The 18443-nt window shown below is 40.2% G+C and overlaps 1 protein-coding gene across 2 annotated transcripts in view; it reads right to left on the bottom strand.

Annotated features, from left to right (window-relative positions):
• The window catches only part of CNOT4 (CCR4-NOT transcription complex subunit 4), a 144226-nt gene that overhangs the window by 106776 nt on the left and 19007 nt on the right, over positions 1-18443 (bottom strand). The window lies entirely within an intron of this gene.

Raw genomic sequence — 18443 nt, 5'->3', positions numbered from 1 at the left:
CCTGAACAGCCCTGTACTCTTGGGCCCTAGTACTGAACCACCAGCAAGTATCTGCCTGATCACCAGATTCCCCCAGGAAGGTCCCAAAATATTAAGGAAAAAAATTTCAAGTCATATTACTGTAAGAAAAAAAAATTCGGGGCTGGAGCGATAGCACAGCAGGTAAGGCATTTGCCTTGCATGCAATGAACCCAGGTTCAATTCCCAGCATCCCATGGTCCCCAAGCACCACCAGGAGTAATTCCTGAGTGCAGAGCCAGGAGTAACTCCTGAGCATCGCCAGGTGTAACCCAAAAAGAAAAAATAAGTAAATAAATAAAATAAAATTACAAGCTCTATAAAAAAAAATCTTTGGTTAGGACATATTTAAATAATTTACTAAAGGATAAGTGACAAAAAATATGTTCAATTTTTTAAAAGCAGCTAGCAGACTAGATGTTTAGACCAAACTCGTACTCCTCCCTTAAATACATTTCCATTTCTAGTACTGAGCATTTCAATTTTTAGTAATGTTTACTCTGTCTTTCACCATCTGTGAATTTTCCAAAGAACTGAAGTTCATGTACTGTAATTTCAAAACAGCAAATCTTTTTAGGCACCTAGAATGAATCAGAAATAATATCAGCCACTGCTGCTGCTGCTGTTGTTGTTGTTTTTATTCAGTGAAGAAAAATTAATAATTAATAAATGCACTGTATAGGTAACGACCTTTACTCGACTTACACAGGCTCTTCCAATTTACAAATAATTGAGATACAATATTACTCAGCAATAAAAAGGAACTGCTGATATGCTAAGTAGATGTCAATCATCAAATTCCTTTTATAAAACATTCTATTAACAGCCAAAACTAAGCTCTGAAAACAAATCAGAACAGAATGGCTCTGGGGACAGGTACTCTAAGTAGGCAAGTATATGAGTGAATTTTGTGGGGTGACTGGAATGTTAAGTATCTTAAGAAAGTTACACAGGTGGCATGTGTCAAAATTTAATTGAACGCTTATATAAGATTCGTGCATTTCAGTAATGTGAATTATTTATCAGATTATTCCATTTTTTAAAGCCATACATTAAATCTCTATCAATCCATTCCTGATTGGAGCCCTGACATTGACACCTACTTTACTCTGCTGGAATTTGGTTCCACTATTAGGCCAGTGGTGAAGATTTGGGGAAAAATAAAATATTCCCTCCCTTTAAAAAAAAAAAGTGACAGAGGGGCTAGTACAGAGTATGGTAAGGTGCTTGCTTGCATGGCACCAGGGCGACCTGGGTTCAATCCCTGGCATCCATGTGGTCCCCCGAGCACTGCCAGGAGTAACTCCTGAGCACAAAGCAAGGAGTGACCCCTGAGCACCACTGGATGTACCCTCCCTCCCCCCCAAAAAAAAAAACTAAAAATTAAAAAAAAACATTAAAGTCAGGGAGGGAAGGAATAAAATCTTCAAATACAAGTTCTAGAACACTGAATCTTAAGACAATGAGCCTAAATTACAAGTAAACTACTAGGAATAGAGGAGGGTTATAGTTAGTGATTAAAAAAAAAAAGTCTAGGGAAGAGCACCAATAGGATAGTTGAGTGCTGAGAGCCAAATCTGAACCCCAGTGTTTCAGGACCTATAGAGCATGTGCAAGTGTAGCCTGATGGGAGCTGCCACAGCAGGTCTGAGCAGCCCCACATCCTCAGATTCAAGCTCTGAACTTCAATCTAGCTGGCTCATACCCCAGCAGACCGAGGGCTCCAACCCCGACCCCCAAGCACTGCTTGGGAACATCTCTCCCCCCAAACAGTTTCTATGCATGGGTAGAGAAGAGTTATACATATATAACAGAGACAAATGGTGCTAGGATAAAACCAGGCTCTGTGGATGATCATGATGTAGTATAAATATAATGCTATATACCTGAAACTCATGATCCATGACCCTGGCTGCTCTGCTATCTGTCTGTGATTCCCCAGGACTACATCAATTTCTGGTCACTTTCGCAATAACCAGGTGCATGCGGGCACCTCAAATAAATGTGCAGTCCCTGTCAAGCACAACAACTCAAGATGTACAAACACCACCAGCCAGGAGTGTAAACCCTCATTTGACGTGTGTGAGCACCACAGGCCCCAGTAAACTGGAAAACAAGATTCACTACTAAATGAGCATGACCTCCAGCAAGCACATACGCAAGTACTGCAACCAAAGCTTGCGACCCCTGGCCAGCACCAAGACTGACTGAATGAGAAGCATAAGCCAATGTTTACAATAATACCAGGTTATCACAACAGTAGCAAAGGAGGGAAAAGGGAAAACAGGTTAAAAGCAAAACAAAAGATTAACATAATTAGAATAAGGTCTTAATAAACTCTTTGGGTTGGAGGTTTGAATAAGTGTCCTTAAAATGCCATAAAGGGTAAGGCAGAAAGATGGCACAACAGGTGAGCATGGCCAAGATTACTGAGCTGGGAGAAACCCCCGGCCAGATATGGCCCCAAAACAAAATAACAACAAAACAACAAAAAAAGGCACCAACAGGACAGTAAAAAATATTTATTCAACCTCTTATTTAACTATTTCTTGCTTTCTGAAAAATAACTAGTCACATGTTTAAGTTAAAAAATTATCGGGGATAATCGAAACCCAAGCACAAAAAAATTGTAAATCTACAACTGTACCTCATGGTGTTTCACTAAAAATAAAAAATAAATAAATAAATAAAAATCATCGGGGGCTGGAGAGATAGCACAGTGGGTAGGGCGTTTGCCTTGCACTCGGCCAACCCGGGTTCGATTCCCAGCATCCCATATGGTCCCCTGAGCACCTCCAGGTGTAACTCCTGAGTGCAGAGCCAGGAGTAAGCCCTGTGCATCACCAGGTGTGACCCAAAAAGCAAAAACAACAAAAAAAAATTATCTTGGGGCTGGAGCGATAGGTAAGGCGTTTGCCTTGCACATGGCCGACTGGGTTCAATCCCCAGCATCCCATACGGTCCCCCGAGCACTGCCAGGAATAGTGCCTGAGCAAAGAGCCAGGAGTAATCCCTGACCATGGCTGGGCGTGACCCCAAAGGCAAAAAAAATAACCAAAACTTAAAAGTATAATGGTGTTGGAATGATACATGTCTGTAACAAATCATCATGAACATCTTTGAAAAACCAAGTATTATATAAAGTGTAAGGGGAAAAAAATTTTTTAAAAATAAGAAAAATTTTAGGGGCTGGAGTGATAGCAGAGAGGGTAGGGCGTTTGCCTTGCACACAGCTGACCTGAGTTTGATTCCCAGAATCCCATATGGTCTCCCCAAGCACCGCCAGGAGTGATTCCTGAGTGCAAAGCCAGGAGTAATCCTAACCCCTGAGCATTGCTGGGTGTGACCCAAAAAAGCAAATAATAATAATAATAATAATCACGATCACGATCATCCTGTTGTTCATCGAATGCCTCGAGCAGGCCCCAGTAATGTCTCCTTCGTCCTAGCCCTGAGATTTTAAAGTGCCATATTCAAGGCTCTTTCAGGGTTAAGAAAATGAGACCCATCATTGTTACTAGTATTTGGCATATTGGGTATACCATGGGGAGTTTGCCAGACTGCAATAATCATAATAATAATAATAATAATATTTTTTAAAAAGATTATTTTAGAGTAAGAACCAGCCAGTGGTAAAATGTAGGCCTTGCATGCATCAGACCTGGGTTCAATCCCCAGAGTCCACACCAAATTTTTAATTTAAAATGAGTTTTAAAGATTATTTCTAAACTTCTTACTAAAATTCTGAGTTTGAAAACCACATTTGAAGGCGCTTAGGAAAAGAGACTACACTAATAGATTTTAATTAAATATAAATAAAAATACTTTTCTTAAATGACAAATAGATTTTTTAATTACTTCCCTGTAAAATATATTGTTTATAATTTGGCAAATAATTAAAAGGTACACATTTTAACTGAATGAACAGAGTAGACAGAGACAGACTCAAGTATAGTGACTGTCAAAGTCCAAATAAAAGCATCATTTTATTCTATTAAGTGCCTGAAGGGACAAAAGACAAAAAACTCCTCTGTTTCAAGAGGACAATAGTACTCTGACTTTCCTTCCAGGGACACTCTGTTTCACTATGCTAATAGCCAATCTTATGGGGGTGGTGGGTTAGGGGGTGGAGAGGACTCAGGGTTTCAGCCACACAGCCAGCAGCCATCAGGGCTACTATTGGTTCAGTGGTCACAAGTGACCCCTGGCAGTGCTGAGGAACCATATGAGGCGACAGGGATTCAAACCAGAATCATGACTGTTGTAGTCATATGCAAGGTAAGTGCCTTGTCTTCTGCACAAACTTTCTGGCCCCAATCTTAATTATTTTAAACCAATTTTTATTCAAAACATTACTGTAGTACATAAGATGATTGTGTAACTAAATGTTCTACTTAAGAGTTAACAGAGGGGCTGCAGCAATAGTACAGTGGGTAGAGCGTTTGCCTTGCCTGTGGCTGACCCGTATTCAACTCCCAGTATCCCATATAATCCCCCAAGCACCGCCAGGAGTAAATCCTGAGTGCATGAGCCAGGAATAACCCCTGAGCATCGCCAGGTATGACCCAAAAAGAAAAAAAAAAATGTTAACACATTCCCAATCCCCTTTTGACTCATGTTCCTACGAAACTTAAACTGAGGTTTAAATAAAGTATTTACAAAGATCATTTTATTCTGAATTCTTAAGAAAATATAATAGTATGGGTCTGGAGTGATAGCATAGTGGGTAGGGTGCTTGCCTTGCACGCAGCCAACCCAGGTTTGATTCCCAGCATCCCACATGGTCCCCCGAGCACCGCCAGGAATAATTCCTGAGTGCAGAGCCAGGAGGAACCCCTGTGCATTGCTGGGTGTGACAAGAAAAGAAAAGAAAAGAAAAGAAAAGAAAAGAAAAGAAAAGAAAAGAAAAGAAAAGAAAAGAAAAAAGGAAAGAAAGGAAAAGAAAGGAAAAGAAAGGAAAAGAAAATAGTAATACCTACTTCTTCTAAAGAAAATACACTGATATCGAGGCATGGCTCCACCGCTGATACATTAGTTTGGTTCACCTCTTTTGCAAATCAACACAATAGGGGCGAGAAAAATAATACAACTGGAAATGTTCTTGCCTTGTACGTGGCTGACCAGGGTTTGATCTCCAATACCCCATTATAGTCATCCAACCCTGCAAGAAGTAAATCCTTGAGCAGAGATCCAGGAGTCCTAAGCAACACCAGTGGGGCCCAAAAACCAAGAAAAAAAAAAGGGGGGGCTGGAGCAATAGCACAACTGGTAGGGTGTTTGCCTTGCACACGGCCAACCCGGGTTCGATTCCCAGCAACCCATATGGTCCCCCAAGCACCACCTGGAGTGATTCCTGAGTGCAGAGCCAGGAGTAACCCCGGAACATCTCCAGGTGTGACCCAAAAAGCCAAAAAAAAAAAAAAATCAACACAATGAAAAATGTACAATGACAGTATTATAGGCTAACCAGAAATTCTGTGTCTAGAAACACAGTTAAAGTGAATAACTTAAAGAAACAAAAGTGATTCAATCTTCTCAAGCTGTTAATGCAATTTAGCAGTAAATTCTAAACAAGCTGAAGTTTGTTTTAAGTCAGTCCGAAGATTTGTATTTCCAGCATCTGAGCTACTAATTCAATTTATTTTATTTAAATAAATTTTTTAAAGTCTGAAATTCATATTTCCAGCACCCCACTCCCTTTGCAAGTGTTTATCTATGTAACAAAATAATCCTGAGCAACTACTAAACAAAATCTTATGAAAGATTAATGTATATATCATATACAAATAGAATTCCACATTTTAAAATTTCATCACTAAGGGTCTCGAGATCAATGACTTGGAATGCAGGCTTTCATGCTAGAAGCCTCCAGGGATTAAAAGAGCTCCAGGGATTAATGAAAGAAAACCATTAAGAACCAATAAGAAATGAATACATTTTTGGCTCCTATAACCTCCCAAGGCTGAATCACTAGGAAACAGAATGCCTCAACAGGCCAATTACTACCAAGGAAATTGACAAAGTAATTAGAATTCTCCCCCAAAATGAGTCCAGGCAGGTTAGATTTACTAGTGAATAAAGAAGACCGACCTACTCATTTTTTCTTTTTTTTTTTTATGCTCTTTCAGAAACTTGAAATCTTCCCAGTTTCAATAAGGAAACAATATCCTGATACCAAAAGCAGACAGATAATACAAAAAAAAAAAAAAAGACGACTATAGACCTATATCCCTCATGAACAATGATGCAGAGATTCTCAACAAAATATTAAGCAACCAAATCCAACAATACATCAAAAAGGTCAAACACCACAACAAAATAGGATCTATCCCAGGATGCAAGAATGGTTTAATATAGGCAAGTCAATGAACATAATATACCATAATCAATACAAAGAAAAATAAAAATTATGATTGTATCAATATATGACAACAAAACAACAACAAACTCTATAATAAAATGGGGGCTGAAGGAATTTCCCTCAATTTGTATTTGTAATAAAGCCTTTAATCACAAGCCCAAAAAAAACATCATGATACTATATCTAGAAAACTCTAAAGATTAAAAAAAAAAAAACAGTCCCAGAAACAACAGTCTTGTCAAGTAGCAGACTACAAAATCAATGCACAGAAATCCACGGTTTTTCTATATGCAAATAATGGAAAAGAGAATTTTTTAAATACCATTCACATCGTGCCTTAAAAAAATCTACAATTTTTCCCCAAGAAATCTATAAATTACTACTAAAAGAAATAAAAGAGTGCCTGAGGAAATGGGAAACCATCTACTGACAATACTGGAAGGATCAATATTGCCAAAATGGCAGGTCGGAAGAAGAGCATAGAGGATGGGACGGGGATGGAGTAGCACAAGAAACATTAGGACAATGGTGTAAGGAAGCTGACACTTGTGGAGGCTAGTGTTGAAATGTTTTATGCATAAAACTGCCATTATCAACATCACAGTGCCTACAATTTTTTTTAAGTTTTTTTTTTAATTCTCCCATGAAATGAGGCAATTTTGGCGATATTTCTTAGAAAAATATTTTCCTGGATACACATATAAAGCATCAGTAAATCTGACAAAATGGCCCATAGATTGACCTGGAGCCAATATACTTGCAGAACAGATTCCTAGAAATAAAATTTCTGGATCAAGTATGGTATGTGCAATTTTTAGTTTTGATAACTATTGCCAAATTCTTTGTACAGAGAGTTGCAACAATCTGCATTTCTCTTAAAGTACTAGAAGCAACTGAGAAGTGGGGGAGGGGGGTCAGGCCACATCCAGCATACTCAGGACTGCTCCCAACTCTGTGCTTAGAGGAACATGCCCTGCCAGGGTTCGGGATTGAAAGGGGTTGGCTGCATGTCAGGCAAGCATCTTAACCCCTGTACCAGATATCTCTGGTCCCCAGGACCAAACATTTTCATCTTTATGATTCAAAATGGCAAATTAAAAAATCATGTTCATTTTCACTTACATTTTAAAATATTAGATGGTGTTATGTGTTTTAAAATGAGAAAAATCAGGCCCAGAGATATGATAGTATAGCAGGCAAAGCATATGGTCCCCTGAGCACTGCCAGGAGTAAACCCTGAGCTCTGCCACTTATAGCCTAAAAAATGGGATAAGTAATAATAATAATAAAGTGAGAAATATCATTTAAACAAATTCTATTAAAATAGGAAATTAAAATATTAAAATCAAAAGCACACAAAATAGCTTTATACTGCTAACAATGATAATCAAGGCACAGATTAAGAAACCAAGGTAATATGCAAAAAAGTTTAAAGTAACTGTTTAAGACTTGAGAATTCGGAGGAATTTACTTTTTTATTACTCCTTCAAGATTTTCCTCTACTGTTGTTATTATACTGATTTCTGTAAACAAAACTTCACAGACCATGGAAGTGAAAAAAATAACCAAGGCTTTCATGCTTTTTACTTCTTGTCAATGGCCCACCCAGTTTTCAGGACATAAGTGCCAAAACTTGATCATCATCTTTGATTCAGCACTCCCATTCATTCTCAAAACACTGCTGAAATACTGTCATTAAGTTCTATTCATTTCATTTGTTTAAAGGGACCTCCCAAGCAATGTTCTGGGGGGTTATGGGGCCATTTCCAGCAGTACTAAGCTGGGACCTGCTTGGACCCACCAGTGCAGGGACCACTAGGACACCCTGGGGGACCACGTAATGCCAGAACTGACTGAACTCAGCTCCTCTCCATGCTTGACATGCAGGCAGTCAGGTACTTGGATCTATTTTCCCAGCCACTAACTCCTATTAATTTTATTCCCTTAATAAGTCTTTCATAGTCTTTAGTCTCCGTTTCAACTGGACTACAAACTTAGGGTCTAAATGAAATCAGTCTTCACTCAAATTCAATTTGCAGTTTATTAAACTAGTGTTTATCAAACTCACTCATACTTGAGCTCTAGTTGGAAATGCATATACAGGGATGAAAGACATAGTACAGTGGGTAAGACACTTACTTGCCTTGCATGAGGCTGACTGGGATTTGATCCCTGGCACTCCATAAGGTCCCTGGAGTCTCCGGGAACCATCTCTGAATGCAGAGCTAGGAGTCAGTCCTGAGCACGGCTAGATGTGGCCCAAAATTATACAAAAAACAAAACTAAATGCATATACAAATAGACATGCAGAATTTGTAGTCCTGAGGCAAGTCTGTAATTTTATATTTCTAACAAGATTCCAGATTTTGTCAGTGCTGAATATCTTAATGTTCCAGTCATCTTCAGATTAAGAACCGTTAAATCATCTCCTGCATCCTGCCTCAATTTCACTTATTTTCTGTGCCTAAACTTTTTCTCCACTGTCTACTGTGCATTATTCTACTCCCTCTCAAAATGTTCTTCTCATTCTTCTTCCATATTCTTTTTGTGTTTATAGTACTACTAAGAGTAGTACTCTTAAACAGTGTTTCCATATGCATTTCAATTTTTGCACTCCACCTATCACTCATTATCATCTTTTCATAAGACCACGGAAATTAATTCTGCCCACTCTCTGATCATTACTTTTCTGAACCCCTGTAACACTTCAACATTAAGCATCTGCTGTCTGACGTCATACTATTAAACCACTGCAGTGGTGTTAACTGTGTGTCCCATGACACCACTTAGAGACATGAATTTCCTCCTATTTAATACACACCAGTTAGAAGTTTTTTTGTAACTCCCTCTAAGTTATCCAGAGAGTCATACTTCGTAGGAGATTTTTGAAAGAATAACATAACATATATTGCCATAGTCAACCTGGGAGTGATTATATTTGAAGGGCAATCTGTCACCACTTTAAGTATGGATTACAATGCCATCATAAAAACTAGTGACTATTTAGAATAGAGTAAGCGAATTTTATTTGAAACTAGATGTCAAGTTTACTCTTCAAGCTGTGTTCTCTCTTAAACACATATCTTGTTTGCTTGTCTCTGTTTCACTGCTTGCCTATTTCCACTCTGCAGAAGTCTGTGTTCTCTCTTGAACACACACTTCTCTCGTTCATTCCTCTCACATTTTTCTAAACAAGTTCCGGTAAAAACTATCCTGCTCTCTTGCTCTACAAGCCCTTGTTCTTCCTTGAAAACATATCTCACTTGTTTGTCTCTATCTTTCCTTGCTTGCATTTTTTACTCTGGAGAAGCCGTTGTTCTCTCTTGAACACATATGTCCACATTTTCTCTCCTTTAGTATCTAAGTAAGTTTCATACAATAAAAGCTACCTTTCTTTACTTTTTTTGTGTGTGTGAAAAATTCTTGATTCGCAAACACACAAGAAAAATCTACATATGCCAAATGAGATGTGGGACATGGAAATAAAGAACTTACAGGAAATAAATAATGAATTCTAAAGGATACAAATAGAAATGATAATAGAAAATAAGGATCAATATTATACAACCCAACAGGAACGTGACCCATATATCTAGGAAAGAGTAGGAGTAAAGAAAGAGTTAAACAGAAGAGACAGTAAGCAACAGAGTGGAAAAAGTAAGACAATGCATTCTCTTTATGAAACTATGATCCCAATAAACAAAATCTAGGAAAATAAGCCAAACTGCAACAAATTTCAAGTAATCAAAATCATTCAGAGAAGCTCTATCGTGGAACTCAAGTAGAAATAAACATTGGAAAGATAAAATGGAAAATTAACAAGATATTGAATCACCTATAGATCAAAGAAAAAGTCTCAATACACTGGTGGAAGAGAAAATACAACATATCAAAATTTATGGAATGCACCCAAATCAGAGACCAGAGAAAACTTTACAGCACTACGTGCTTACATGAAAAAGATGGTTTCAAATCAATAATATTCTCCTGCCTCAAGAAACTGGAAAAGGAGAATAAGTTTAAATCAAGCAAAAGGAAGGAAATAGAGAAGACTGCAATAAAATTAAAGGCAACTGGGGCTAGAGTGATCGTATAAGGCATAAGGTGCTTGCCTTGTATGGCCAACCAAAGTTTGACCCTCAGCAGGTCCCACAAGCACTGCCAAGCAAGATCTCTTAGCACAGACCAAGGTATAAGCACCGAGTGTGGAAAGGTGTAGCCCCAAACAAAACAACAAAAAGTTTCTAGAAGCAGAAAAGCAACTGACCAGAGAGTGGGAGAAACAACACATTTTTTTAATGAGGGGGGATAGTACAGTGGGGGACCATATATGAGAACCCAAGGACAACCAAAAGTCACCCCTGAGCAGAGAGCCAGGAATATGTCCAAAATACAGCAAGGGGTAACCCCCCCAAAAAAAAAACAAAAAAAATAACCCCCCCCCCAAAAAGTCACCCAGTCAAAACAAAAAATTTTAATACAAATTAAAAATAATTTTAAACCGAAATGGTAAAACCCTAGAACAGTGTTTCCCAAGTGGGCAATACCAACCCCTGGAAGGCAAAGGACCCGTTTGGGAGGGGACGGGGAGAGGCTTTGCAGTAAGCTTGGATAAACTGGGAAGCACTGGGTAATTTTTTTCCTGTAAAGCAAACAGTAGACCAAATAACTGGGGAGGCGGCACTCTGCTCTAAAAGGACATCTAGAAGGAATCACAAATATCAGAATGAAATAGGGGATTTGACAGTACAGACCCTATAGCCACTAAAGGACAATAAGGAAATAAAACATTTTATACTTGGAAGTTCTAGAACTTGAAAAAAATGGACTGATTCTTTAAAAGAAATCACAAAAATCAATCAAGATAGAACAAATAACCTTAACAGTCCACTGTATTAAACGAACTGAATTCATAGTTAAAAATATCAGGACAAAAAAATGCCCAGACCCAGGTGGTTTCACTGGAGGACACTGCATAAAATATTAAGAACTGGGCCGCAGAGACCATTCAAAGGGCTAGAGCACATGCCTGTTGTGCTCAAGATCCCACATTCAATCCCCAGCACCATATGCTTTAACCCACAAGGCCCCACACTACTCGCTATATCCTGATGACCGCTAAGCATCAGCAGAACCCTAGCGGTCCCTACTGCATCACCAGGCCTTAACGAGTAGCCCTGACCAAGTATTACAGGGGTAAATATAGGACCCTGACACTGCAGAAAGCCCCCTGACCAAATTTTAAGAATTAATCCTAAACTTACTCTCTCATACAAAAAGAAAGACCATTTCCTAAGACATTTTATAAGGTCAGTAATACTGTCATCAAAACCAAACACAATACCAAAGCAAAAATTTTAGATCATTGGGGGCTGGAGCGATAGCACAGCAGGTAGGGCATTTGCCTTGCACGCGGCCGACCCAGGTTCAATTCCCAGCATCCCATATGGTCCCCTGAGCACCGCCATGGGTAGTTCCTAAGTGCAGAGCCAGGAGTAACCCCTGTGCATCGGCAGGTATGACACAAAAAAAAATCAGATCATTACCTCCAAAACTGTGCATTAACAAATTGGCTGAAGAGACGGTAAGCAGATAAGGTGCTTGCCTTGCACACAGCTTACCGGAGTTGAATCCCCAGTGCTACATAAGGTTCCCAATGAAGGCCTGGCCAGGAGTGATCCCTAAATGGAGAGCAGGAGTAAACCCTGAGCACAGTGGGGTTAACCAAATTCTCTCTCTCTCTCTCTCTCTCTCTCTCTCTCTCTCTCTCTCTCTCTCTCTCTCTTCTCTCTCTCACACACACACACACACACACACAAATTAATAAATAAAACCCAGTATCAAAGGATTACTAGGATTCATTCCAGGTATGGAGTTCTAGTTCAACATTTGAAAAATCCACTAATATGATCTACCTTTATCCAAAAAATTATCATATAGTGAACAGAAAACATTTAATGAAATTCACAATAAAAACCCAAGATGATAGAAGTAGAGGGGCACTTTCTCAGCTTGGTAAAGAACACTTATTATTTTTTTTAATCTACAGCTAATAATACACTTAGCGTTTTTCCCCTTAGCTCCACAAAGTACCAGATAAGGTTGACTGCGCTCACCAGTATAACTCAATAGTTATTGAAGCTCTACTTAGAAAATAAGCTAAGAAAAGAAAAATCAAAGTGAAAAGACTGAAACTAAATGGGGAAATATCCCAAAGGCTCTACAAAGGGAAAAAAAAACGCACTAAAACTAATAAATGAGTTCCATAAGATTAAAGATACAAAATTACAATCTAACCAAGTGTCTTAGCACAAAATGAACCAGGCACATTTTTATGTAAAATGTAAAACTATAAAACCTTACATATCCGCCTATAGAAAAAATGTAAAGGAAAATCTCAAGTAATTAGATAAATACTTGGGCATAACACACAACTTAGACACACACAGTCTATTTATACACAAATATACACATACATATATGAAAAACAATTTGGACCTCATCAAAATTAAAGACTTCCTGTTCCTCAATAACTCCATAAAGAAAATAAAAAGCTACAGAGAAGAAAACCACATATTTGACAAACATCTGTATATAGATAATATGTTTCAAAACAACAAAGTTCAATTAGAAAATGGATGAAGGGAGACCAAAGCAAAATAGTACACCGGGTAAGGCACTTGCCTTGCAATGGCCAAACCAGGTTTGTTCCCTGGTATCCCATATGGTCCCACAAGCCCTGCCAGGAGTGATCCCTGAGTGTAGAGCCAGAGTAGGCCCAGAACATTGCTGGGAGAGACCCAAAAACAAAAACAAACTGAAGAAAAGAAAATGGATCAAGGACAACTATATTTTACTGAGCATGTATGAATAGACGTTAAGCACATGAAAACCTGTTCTACACTTTAAACAACTAGGGAATACAAATTAAAAGTACAATGAAGTAAATAACCGGACAACACCCAATCTGATAAGAAAGCAGAGAAACTCATAAAGCTATATGGGACTAAATAATCATACAGCACTAATAGACAACAGCTTTATGATTTATTTTGTGGGGGTGGGGCACATCTGGCAGTGCTGAAGGCTTCTCCTGGCTCAGTGCCTGGAGGAACATCCTAGTGGGGTCCAGGGAACCACGTGGTGCTGGAGATCAAACACCAGACCACTGAGCTACCTTGCTGGCCCTAAGTTGTATATAGTTTGGGTTGTTTTGCTTTACACTCAATATGCTCTAGGCTGTGAGCCAAGCTCTGGGAAATAGTGCAAATGCTTTCTGCATGCAACAGACCCACATTCAACCCCCAGCACTGCATGAACCCAAAGCACTGCTAGGATTGACTCTGCAGCACCACGCCAACAGTAGCCCTGACCACTGCCAGGTATGTCTCCCAAAATCAAACTAATAAAATTAATATAACCTTATATGATGATCCAGCAATGTGTTCCCAGACATTTATCCTAGAGAAATAAAAAGTTCACACAAAAATCTGTACACAGGAGCTGCAGAGATATAGTATAGAAAGTAAGGTGCTTGTCTTGCAAACACCTGACTTGAATTTGAACCCTGGTATCCCATATGGTCCCACGAAGTGATTCCTGAGTGCAGAACCAAGAGTAACCCCTGAGCATCACTGGGTGTGACAAAAAAGCTTTAAAATAAAAATCTGTATACAAATATTCACGGGCTGGAGCGATAGCACAGCGGGTAGGGCGTTTGCCTTGCACGCAGCCAACATGGCCGACCCGAGTTCGATTCCTCCGCCCCTCTCGGAGAGCCCGGCAAGCTACCGAGAGTATTCGATATACCAAACACAGTAACAACAAAGTCTCCAATGAAGACGTTACTGGGCCCGCTCGAGCAAATCGATGATCAACGGGAGGGCCTTTACCTTTACCTTACAAATATTCACAACTGCTTTATCAGTAAAAGACCCAAAACTAGAACAACCAATATAGCCATCAACAGGTTAAACAAACTATGATAAATCTGCAGCATGGAATACAATTCAACAATAAAAAAGAACAGTTCATATAAACATGAACAGAACAGAATTTTTTTTACTATAATATTTTGTTCCAGAAATTATTCTCATGGATGAATTCAAACCTAAGTTCTACACCATTAACAAAAATCAGATCTCCTCAAAGCTTAGGAAGAACAAAAAAAGTTAAGATTCAGAAATAGACAAGTTTCAAAATTTTAAAAATCAATCACAAAACCTGTCTATTTTTCTGACAAAATCAATGAGCATTTAAGAAAGCAAGTTTCAGTGAGTTTTTCTTTCTGTTTCCCACAATTCCTATTATCTATATTGTCTGTATTCTTTTTCTACCTATTTCTTCCAGCTAATTATCCTTGCTTATAAAATCTATTTCCTGGGGTTAGAGACATAATCCAAAGGACTGGAGTTCATGCTTCGCATTAGAGCACCCTGGTTCAATCCCCAGAATCAAAAGGTTCTATGAGCAAAAGACAGGAGTCACACACAACACACAGACCACCAGGTATAACACAAAAACAACAGAAATCTATTTCCTATCAATTTCACTTCACTTAATCACTTAACTTCCCGTTAGTCGTCGATTTGCTCGAGCGGGCGCCAGTAACGTCTCCATTTGTCCCTGTCGCGTGCTAGTGTAGCCCAATGGCATCTCTTCGCTCCGGGAACATGGAGGGCCTCAAACCGATCGTTCATGATCTTGACAAAGAAGTCTGACCATCTGGTAGGTGGGCGGCCACGCGGTCTCTTGACATCCCGTGGAATCCAATCAGTAACAGCTCTAGTCCAACGGTCGTCTTTAAATCTCATTACGTGACCAGCCCATCTGATTTTCGACACCTTGGCATATGAGACAGCGTCCCTGATCCTTGATCGTCGACGGATGTCAGAACTCCGGATTCGTTCTCTCATTTGAGTGAAACGTGTTATTCCAAGCATAGCTCTTTCTATTCTTCTTTGGGAGACCTGAATGGCGTTCTCATCTTGTTTGCGTAGGGCCCAGGTCTCTGAGGCATATGTTAATGCAGGAAGAACAGTGGAATCAAAGAGATGTGCCCGGAGCCGGAGGTTCTTCGTCCTCTTAGCTATTTCTTCGACGTTCTTGAAGGCGTTCCAAGCCGCTCTCTTCCTCCTGCGCAGCTCGGGTGCCAGGTCATTTGTCATGTTGACCTCTCGACCTAGGTACACATAGCTGTTGCATTCGGAGATGGTCGTTCCATTGAGAGCGAATGGGGCGTCAGGAACAAGGCTGTTTCTCATAAACATTGTCTTCGTTAAGATTCAGCTGTAGTCCTACCTTTCCACACTCACGGTCAAAGTCGGCCAGCATTTGTGCCGCTTGGCTGATGTTTGGTGTTATTAAAACAATGTCATCAGCAAAGCAGAGGTGGTGTAGTTGCCGACCATCTATCTTCACTCCCATTCCTTCCCATTCCAGTCGTCGCATGATGTTCTCGAGGGTGGCACTGAAGAGTTTCGGTGAAATGGTATCACCCTGCCGCACCCCTCTCTTGACATCAACGATCACTTCTTTGTAGAATGGTGAGATCCTGGTAGTGAATCCGCAATACAGCTCACGGAGGATCCTGATGTATTGGGCTTGAATGCCCTGATTGGCTAGGGCTTCAATGACCGCTTCCGTCTCAACAGAATCAAAGGCCTTCTTTAAATCAATGAATGTTAAGCAGAGCGGCATCTTGAACTCCCGAGAAACCTCAATGAGCTTGGTTACCGTGTGGATATGGTCGATGGTGCTGAATCCTTTGCGGAACCCACAGGATGGGTATGTCGTTCCTAACGTTCTCCCTTCCGAAATCCGACACGCCATTTCGTCAGTAAAGAAGCAAACAGCACCCGGCCCAGACAAGGTCAGACCTGAACACCTGAAGAACCTGCCGTCAGTACTCATTAATACACTGGCTCGGCTCTTCACTCGCTACCTGTCTGAATGCAAGGTTCCGTCCCAATGGAAAACCAGCAGGACCGTACTACTGTTCAAGAAGGGAGACATCCATGACATTGGCAACTATCGCCCGATCTGCCTATTGTCTGTCATCTACAAGCTGTTCACTCGAGTCATCCTGAATAGGATTGGCAGAACACTATCAATTTCAATAATTAAAAAAATACTGAATCTTGCTAACCCAACCTTTCTTTTCTTATATACTCTACCTATAAATGTGCTTTCATATAATTTTCAATACCTAGGTATGCATTATAGACTGAATGGATGAGAATTTTAAAAATAGTTCTTCAGTACGTAATTTATTTTCAAATGCCTAACAAGTCATTTTTGTTAATATGTGTAAGACATGACATCATGAATTATTTTGAGTCAACATCTTCCTTTAAATAAGAGTTTCCCAATAATCAGTCGTTCACTTAAAAACTAATCAGCTCTGGAGCTAGAGAGGTAATATAGTGAGTCGAGCACTTGTCTTGCGAACAGCTAACCTGAGTTCAATCCCTGACAGCTCACTTGGTCCGCCAAGTCCTGCCAGGAGTGATCCCTGAGCACTGCTGGGTGTGTGTGTGTGGGGGGGGGAGGCCAGACACGGGATGACTACCTGGTTCTGGAGTCGAAAAGATAGTATTAAGGTACTTGCTATATATTTATAATATATATGTACACATACATATATATGTATATGTATGTATGATCCCAGTTCAATTCCCAACACTATATAAAGCCCCCATAGCATCCACAAGAGACTCCAAAACACAGAGCCAAGAGTAGCCCCTGAGCACCACTGGGTGTGGCCCAAAAACCATCTCCTTAGAAAAATAAAACCTGGATCTGCGTTACATGCCACTTGCTTTTAAACAATCAAGACCTATCCCTACAAAAGCATTCACTGCAAGTCAGGGAGACAGTTTAAAGGTTGGTGTGCATGATGTCACACAGAGGCCCAGTTTCGACATCAAACACCACACGGTTCCCAACTATCTCCAAGCACTGAGGCAGGAGTAGCCCCCCAAACACTGCCAGGTATGGCCCCAAACCAAACAAAAGGCATTTCATTACACACAATACAAATCTTTTTTTTAACGGACCAAGAGTAAATATAAATATAACCACAAACATAAATCTTTAAAGTATTAAGACATGGAGGGAAATAGCAGCAGAAATGGCTGCTAATGTACACATTTAGGACAGCTTAGACACCTATGATTGCAGAACAGCTGGCAGTTACCTGTCCCCTAGAGAGGAGGCGACAAGCATTACATTTGGGGACTTTTGTATCGATGACCCAGTTGGGGATCCCAGAACTCCTGAGCTCTTCTTTGGAAGCTAAAAAACTAATTTAAAAAAAGTGGAAAGAAAAATTAGGGGGGTAAGGATCACGCTTGTATGTTTCTGATCCTGGTTTGACCCCCAGCACCCCACACTCACAGGCATTTCTGGATGCAGCCTAGTAGCCCAGGCGTACCTGGCACCCCACAGCCTGAGCAGGAACAACCCACATGGTTCAATGTGGGCCCTCACACCAAACCACTAGCCCACCTGGCCAAGAATTATCAGGAGGGGCCCCCAGGTATCTCTTACACACCACCTGAGAGCCTCATCTCTTTTTTTAAAAAAAAGTAGATTTAAAAAAAAAAATTAATACTGGTTAAGAGCGAGGCTGACATCACACTTCTGGTGGTTCTCAGGGGATCACACAGTGCCTGGGATCAAACCAAGGTCAGTGCTGTGCAAGAAAAATTCCTTACCCCTATACTCTCTCGCCAGCACCTCCAATACCTTCTAAAACACTCCTCCCTCAAAATGTTATTAGGCTGGGGGCAGAGTGATAATACAGTGGGTTGTAGCCTGCCGTGCAAGCAACCAACCCAGGTTCAATCCCCAGCGTGCCATATGGCTCCCGAGCCCCACCAAGCTTCTGAGCACAGGGCGAGGAATAAGTCTTGAGTACTGCCAGAAGTGGCCCCTGCCCCCCCCCCCCACACAAAATTTTTTTATTAGGCAATGCAGAGAAAAAATAATTTAAGTTTATGTAATATCATGGGCTGGAGCAATAGCACAGCGGGTACGGCGTTTGTCTTGCACACAGCCAACA

The sequence above is a fragment of the Sorex fumeus genome, unplaced genomic scaffold, assembly GCF_029834395.1.
Source record: "Sorex fumeus unplaced genomic scaffold, SorFum_2.1 ptg000048l, whole genome shotgun sequence".
Taxonomy (NCBI): Eukaryota; Metazoa; Chordata; class Mammalia; order Eulipotyphla; family Soricidae; genus Sorex; species Sorex fumeus.
This window is presented reverse-complemented; position numbering and strand designations above follow the sequence as displayed.